The following is a 7,733-nucleotide window of genomic DNA, read 5'->3' on the forward strand; positions in this document are numbered from 1 at the left end:
TTTCGAATCCATCTGGAGTTGCTCTGAAATTAAATATTGCTTTTACAACAAAGAAAAACATTAAACTGGTTTCCAAAAAAAAAAATAATAATTAACAAATAATAATATACATAAAAAATATTATTTTTAAAAGATAGTCATATTAAAAAAATACTTACCAATTTATGAATAAACTATATGCTGAGATATAACAACAATTTTCCAAATTCATCTGGTATTGAATATTAATATTTTATATAGAATAATAAAAATTTCAATACACTTTCAATTTCAACATAGTTTCCTAAATATTCTTAATAACTTTTTTCTAAACTACCGATAAAATATTAATAACTTTCATTTAAAAGGTTTAATAAACAAACACCAATATATGTCTCAAAAATCCAAAATATTCCATGCCTATATATTCCCTTTTCCCTTGTTGCATACATGCTTAAAAGATGCAACAGCCCACTCCAACGCCAACTATACAACTGCAGCAACCCAAACAAAACCAAGCAAAGCCAAAACATTCCTACAACAACAAAAATACATGTGCCTTTATTGAAAACAACACCTCATCCAGCCAAATAAAACATCCGCGAATAACAAAACACACACACAAACCACTAAATGAACAAAAATAAAAACAACCCCACGCTCATGTATACACAACAAAACTCAAGTAACATCATCTTTACATTAATCACATTCCTCTATTCCGATAAAGATCTCTATACTATGCATTAGTTCATCGCATCTGCTGACAATTTACTCTAAGGATAATATTCGTAAAGGCACACCAGTTTATGAACGATGAAACGTTTAACTTAAAATTTGCAAAATTTTCATGAAATGTTATCTACCATTTTTGAGGAAAATGTCTATAAATTTAATTACACGTGAACTAAAAATATTTCATTGGGTATTTTTTTACCAACAATTATTAACTATAGCAATTGTCAGTAAGAAATTGCTATCCACTTTCAAGTTAATTTTTCGTAAAAAAATATTGTCTCATACAAAAAAATTTTATAGTAAATTGCACTTATTATTTAGAAAACACTTTGCATTTCACAAGTAGTTTTATAGCATGACAAACGAATTTTTAACTACCATTTAAGAAATTTTTTAAGGAAATTTCCATCGTATTTTTTAAGCCATGAACTAGGTTAGGTTAGGTTAAAGTGGCAGCCCGATTAAGATTCAGGCTCACTTAGACTATTCAGTCCATTGTGATACCACATTAACTAAAAGTACCTATTACATATGGGCACTTCTAGTTTTAACCGCTGAACCTTCTTGATTATTTTTCTTTGTTGAACCAACCAGATTGTTCCAAAAATATTAGCAGACTGCTTAAGTTAACGTTTTCCAGATCCGCCAGTAATCTGAAGCTATATGCTCCTAAAAGTTGCTTGCGCTTTACACAAAATGCAGGACACTCACACAAGAGGTGTTTAATTGATTATTTTTCCTCCGCATCATGACAGCTCATACAATAGTCATTATACTTCGCGCCAATAGTTTTTGCAAAATCTCCTATCAGGCAGCGACCCGTTATAGCAGATATCAGGAGTGATATCTGACGTCTCGAGAACATTAGCATATCTAGTGTGCGGTTTAAGTTGAAATGGGGCCATATTTGCTTGGTGTCGTTACAACCCTTGCAATTCTCCCATCGAACATTTGCCATCATAACAGCCTTCTCACGCAGCATGAGCTTGCAGGTAGCTAGGGGCATACCAACAAATTCTAGTTCCCCTGGAATATGTAAGGTAGTCCCTAGCCTTGCCAACTCATCCGCTTCGCAGTTCCCCGGTATGTTCCTATGGCCAGGCACCCATATTAGGTGAATATTGTACTGCTCAGCCATCTCATTGAGAGATTTGCGGCAATCGATGGCCGTTTTCGAGTTGAGGAACACAGAGTCCAAGGATTTTATTGCAGGTTGACTGTCTGAGTATATATTAATGCCCACATTTTTTGGAACATTACTTCTCAGCCAATTCGCCACCTCTCTTATTGCTAATATTTCAGCCTGAAAAACACTACAGTGATCAGGTAATCTTTTCGCTATTCGAAGTTCCAGATCTTTAGAATATACTCCGAAACCCACTTGGCCATCCAATTTGGAGCCATCAGTGTAGAAATCTATATATCTTTTATTCCCCGGGGTCCGTGTACACCACGCCTCACTGTTGGGAATTAGAGTCTCAAACTTTTTGTCGAAAAGTGGACTCGCCAAAGTGTAATCCACTACGTTAGGCACATCTGGCATTATTTTGAGGACCGAACTGTGACCGTAACTTTTTACCGACCACAGCGATAGCTCGCGCAACCGCACAGCCGTTGTTGCAGCTGACTGTTTGGCCAAAATGTCTAAAGGCAATAGATGCAGTATGACATTAAGGGAGTTTGTTCCTGTCTTGCTGAATGCACCTGAGATACACAAGCACGCCATACGCTGAATTTTGTCTAAACTTGTCGGCTGGTGAAGTGCCGGCCACCAGACTACAACACCATATAGCATTATAGGTCTAACCACTGCCGCGTATAGCCAATGTACAATTTTTGGTTTTAGTCCCCACTTTTTCCCTATTGCCTTTTTGCACGAGTATAAAGCTACCGTTGCTTTCCTCGCCCTTTCTTCAATATTAAGCTTAAAGTTCAGCTTCCTGTCCAAAATAACGCCAAGGTATTTTGCACACTCCCTAAAGGGAATTTCAATACCCCCTAAGGAAATGGGCCTAACCGTGGGAGTTTTGCGATCTTTGCAGTACATGACTATTTCTGTCTTTGCAGGATTTACCCCAAGACCATTATCTTTCGCCCATTTCTCAGTCATCCGGAGGGCTCTCTGTATAATATCTCTAATTGTTGATGGGAATTTTCCCCTGACTGCTAGCGCCACATCATCTGCGTATGCCACCACTTGTATCCTTTCTTTTTCTAGGGAAACCAGAAGGTCGTTTATAGCAACATTCCAAAGAAGAGGTGATAGAACTCCCCCTTGAGGAGTGCCTCTGTTCACATACTTTTGTATGTTTGCTTGTCCTAGTGTGGCTGAAATACGTCTCTTCATTAGCAGTTCGTCTAACAGCCTGAGTATACATGGATCAACATTCAGAGTTGTCAGTCCATTTAATATCGAGCTCGGATGGACATTATTGAACGGCCCTTCGATGTCTAGAAACGCCACGATTGTGTATTCTTTGACAGATAGTGAGCTTTCAATAAAGCCGACTAGTTCATGTAGTGCGGTCTCAGTAGACCTGCCCTTCGAGTATGCATGCTGTCGTTTCGACAACAAACTTGAATCGATGCTAGTTCTAAGATAAATATCTATCATCCTCTCCAGAGTCTTAAGTAGGAATGAGGATAAGCTGATTGGTCGGAAATCCTTCGCCCTCGAGTGAGAGGCTTTTCCCGCTTTAGGTATGAAAACGACTTTTGTTTCCCTCCACTTTCCTGGGATATATGATAAGTTGATACATCCTTTATATATCACCGACAACCAGGGGATAATTTTGTCTGTTACAGCTTGTAACTCCGCCGGAGTAATTCCATCAGGTCCAGGGGATTTGAATGGTCCAAAGCTATTTAGCGCCCATCTTATTCTAGTTTCCGATACAATTTCCTCGACAGGAAACGACCGCTGAGCAACTGTGGCACCGCCAGTACATGGTTCAACCATCTGATTTCCAGGAAAATGTGTGTCCAATAGTACCTCCAGCGTCTCCTCACTGGACGTTGTCCAATTGCCCTCCGATGTTTTAATGAAACCTGGAGCGGAGTTGGTGGATGCTAGAACCTTCCGTAGTCTGGAAGCCTCGGACGTATTCTCAATACTGCTGCAGTAAGCATTCCAAGAGTTATGCTGAGCCTTTCTCAGTTCTCGCTTGTATCCTCTCAGATTCTTCTTGTAAGCGTCCCAGTCCTCAGGGGCTCTGGTGGACTTTGCCTTGCTAAAGAGCTTCCTGCAGGATTTCCTCATATTACTTAATTCCGTAGACCACCATGGTGGTCGATGTTTCCCCCTTGGCTTTCCTCTAGGGCATGCAGCTTTCAGTGAGATGTTGAAGGCCTTAGTAATCCGCTCCACTGCGTGTTCGATATCTTGCACATTTCTCATATTTGTCTCTGTTATTTCCGGTATCATCATATTGAACGATTCCCTATACCTATTCCAGTCAGCTTTCCTAACATTTGGCGGAAATATGATCTTGGTGATATGAACATCAAATTTGAAACTGATGTAGCGATGATCTGAGAAGCTGTGTTCACTTAAAACCTGCCACTCAGATATCATTTCATTCAGTTCTTGCGAGGCCAAGGTGATGTCCAAAACCTCTTGCCTGTTTTTAGTGACAAAGTTTGGGACATCTCCCTTGTTGCAAACTACCAGATTAGTACGCAAAATAAACTCTATTAGCGACTCTCCCCTTGCATTAGTATGCATTCGCATCGCATCCCATAATGAGTTTCGTCTTTGTTTTCAGTGACTCCTCCACTAAGGTCTTAACGGCATATGGAGGCATCTCCCTGTCATGTCCCATGTAGACCGAAGATACCCAATATTTGCATTTGGCTATTTCTAAACTGGCAACGACAGTGTCTGTATTGCACATTGAAGGAAGCAGAAACAAATTGAGCTCGTTTTTAGCAATTATACAGGCTCGATTTACATCATTACCAGTATACTGCAATAGTTTGAACCCCGGAGTACTTAATTCACATATTTTGTTTTTATAAACATATGGTTCTTGAATAAGAACTATATCTATGTCCCCTTTCATCAGGAGAACTTTTAAGGCAGCACATGCAGCCTTACAATGATGAAGATTTATCTGGAGGATCCGTAGGACCATCGAGATTTTCAACAACCGTCACATCAGCCGCTTCAATCGAGTCATCAAGAATGTCCTCTTCAGAGATATCGGTGACTCTCGCAATAACCATAGGTTCAACTTTGGTGAGTTCTGAGGCAGTAGAAGCCTCCTCACGCATACGGTATCTATCCATGTCTTCAAATGTCTTGGTATCCCCCTCGACTTCGCAAGAGGATCCGCTTACTTCTGATTCAGACAGAGGCTTGTCCATTTCTGAATCCTTTAGCTGATCGTTTTGAACTAAACGATTGCTACTTAGAAGTTGTAAAATTTCCTTTCGAGTAGTTAATTTTCGTTATACGAAAAATGAACTAAAATTCTGGAAAATTCTTGTAATAAATTATTGTAAAAATCTTCTTAAATTTACGAGACACTTTTTTTCTGTGTACTATGAGCAACGAAGTTCGTGGTAAAAAAATATTAAAAATTGAGTAAAATTACTTAAAATAGTTTATAGTAATATAGGAAGAAACAATACAATACCCTAAGCCGTGAAGGACTAAAAGAAAACAGAGCCCAATAAACACAGGATAAGCGTTTTTCAAATGCAACAACTTTTCAGTTTGAGGGTAAATATAATTTTCAACATAAATTCAACTTGACTTGAAATAGCTCATCTTCAATACATCTTCAAATTGTTTGCGAATTACTTCCAATTTGCCAAAATGTTGACGAAATCTTTGAAAAGGTGTTGAAGATAATATGAGAAAACTTTGACAAAACACTACCCTAAAATGCAACGAAAAAACCATGTGGTTTTCAATATGTACTTATTTGTGCAACGAAGTTCGTGGTCAATTGCAAGAAATAAAAAAATGGAAAATTTTAGACAAATAACCAAATAGTTTATAAAAATAGGTAAGTAAAAATAAAAAATGAAATAAAACTTTAAGGAAGTCACTTAATGTATATCTCTTTGCAGAAAACTAAAATTATGGATTCTACGTTCTTGAAAACATTAAAAAGCTGACAGATGAAAAAATGGTGGACAATTAACTGGAACTGCTTCAAATAGTTTATAATAGTTGGTACGTCAATATGAAAAATTACATCAACACTAGAGAAGTCACTAAATTTAAATCTCTTTGCAGAAAACTAAAATCTTTGGATGCTACATTCTTGCAAACATTAAGAAGCTGACCAATGAAAAATGAGTGGGTTATCGACAAGAAAAAGTTTCTAGAAACATTACAAGTGCAACCAATTAAAATTGTTAAAAACAGCAAATTGTTGAAATCAACAACTTCTGGATGAAAATGTGCATCACATCGTCAGTTTAATTCATATGCTATTATCAGTTTAAAATGGATATTTTGTGAATTCCTTCTGCTGGAAATCAATTCTAACACGCGGTCCAGTACGTCCTAATTTCAAATTGCCCGCATGTTAATAAATTTTAATGCTGTTTTATGACACCAACAGGAAGCAAATCGAATGATCAATGCAAAAGTGTTTACTAATAATGTTTAAGATATTTAAAGTTTTGTTGTTTGTGTTTTTTTTTGTTCTTATTTGTTGATATGTTTAATAAGATTATTATTTATCAATTGGTATTGTAGTGTAGTGTATTATTATATATTTTATTTTGAAAATTAATAAATTATACAAAATTCATAGAATTTTGGCTTTGACTTTCAATTTGAAGTGGGGACATTATTCATACAAATTTAGGTTGAAAAGTATTTGCAACGATGTTAATTTTGAATTTGACTCGCTTCGAAAATTGTTTGACAAATTATTGAGTAGCTATGCATTTCAATATGAGGATAACACTTGAGATATTATTGCTAATGTGTTGAATTTCACTGTTGAGGGTAATGTCTGTTTTTTGTTGAGAACGCGATTTTCTCAACAATTTCTCAACTTGAATCTTACCATAATCCTTTGAAAAAATGTTTGAAAAATTGTTGAAATTTAGCATTTTTCAAACGTTTGTGTTTATTGGGAGTACTCGTTTATCCAGGACATCTCCAAAAATATGCAACACTGTCATCAGCTGTTTAAAAACAATAACAGAAAAGCGGTGAAATCTTGCATTTTTAATGTATGAAGTGCTCAAATAGTAATAAATATTTACTGCTGCGATTATTTATGACACTGTACCACTTTGAATTTCATGATTTTTGATTATTTAGTCACAATAAATTGCTATTGTGAATCGAAGAAGCGTCACTTTATCAAAATATAATCTGGCAATATCGGCGCAACTTCCACTGATGAGATGTTCTGTATAGAACATCAGTGCAACGATGTTCTGGATAGCCCATACAAAAGTTGCATCCAGTGCTAAAAGAAAATAGCCCTAATAATGAATGGAAAATTAAAGAAGTAACTAAACTGAGCTGGAACTAATGATTCTATTGAACAGCAGCATACCAATTAATGATTTAATATACATAAGCGCCAAAATGAATAAATGTCTTATAGCTCAAACAAAAGTCAAAAAATCAAATTGCGATCCGCGGAACTATGGAGCGTAAGTTGAAAATAAAACTAAATGACAAAAGGAACGATGAGGACGAAAGAGATGGAACTAGTGACAGTCGTTCCTTTTAGTGAACCGTTCATTGGAACTAATCCGTTCCGGAACGACACAAGACTAATTTTGGTTTACTTGTTTATTTTTTGGGAAACCCGATAATAAAAATTGGTTAACAGTCTCTTTAAAATGTCGACGACGAAACTATTTTTAAATCAATCATGTATGTTCTGGGATTCACCTGACAGAGATTTCACCTCTCATATGCATCTCACCCCAAAAATTTTTAGTTGTTCTGTGTTTCCCGTGAAACAAGATTTTTCGAATTCGCTTGCCGAAAAATGAAAATCTGCAAATCATATGGTTTGCAGAAAAAAGTAAAC

At 36.5% G+C, this 7,733-nt stretch overlaps 1 long non-coding RNA gene across 1 annotated transcript; it reads left to right on the top strand.

The window, feature by feature from the left end:
- Positions 1 to 5,612: 5,612 nt before the first annotated feature.
- LOC142223186 (uncharacterized) lies at positions 5,613 to 6,230 on the top strand. Its single transcript, XR_012718614.1, has 3 exons — positions 5,613 to 5,729; positions 5,794 to 5,899; positions 5,963 to 6,230. It is a non-coding gene; the product is annotated as an uncharacterized LOC142223186 (long non-coding RNA).
- Positions 6,231 to 7,733: the final 1,503 nt, after the last annotated feature.

The sequence above is a fragment of the Haematobia irritans genome, chromosome 2 (assembly GCF_050003625.1).
Source record: "Haematobia irritans isolate KBUSLIRL chromosome 2, ASM5000362v1, whole genome shotgun sequence".
NCBI lineage: Eukaryota > Metazoa > Arthropoda > Insecta > Diptera > Muscidae > Haematobia > Haematobia irritans.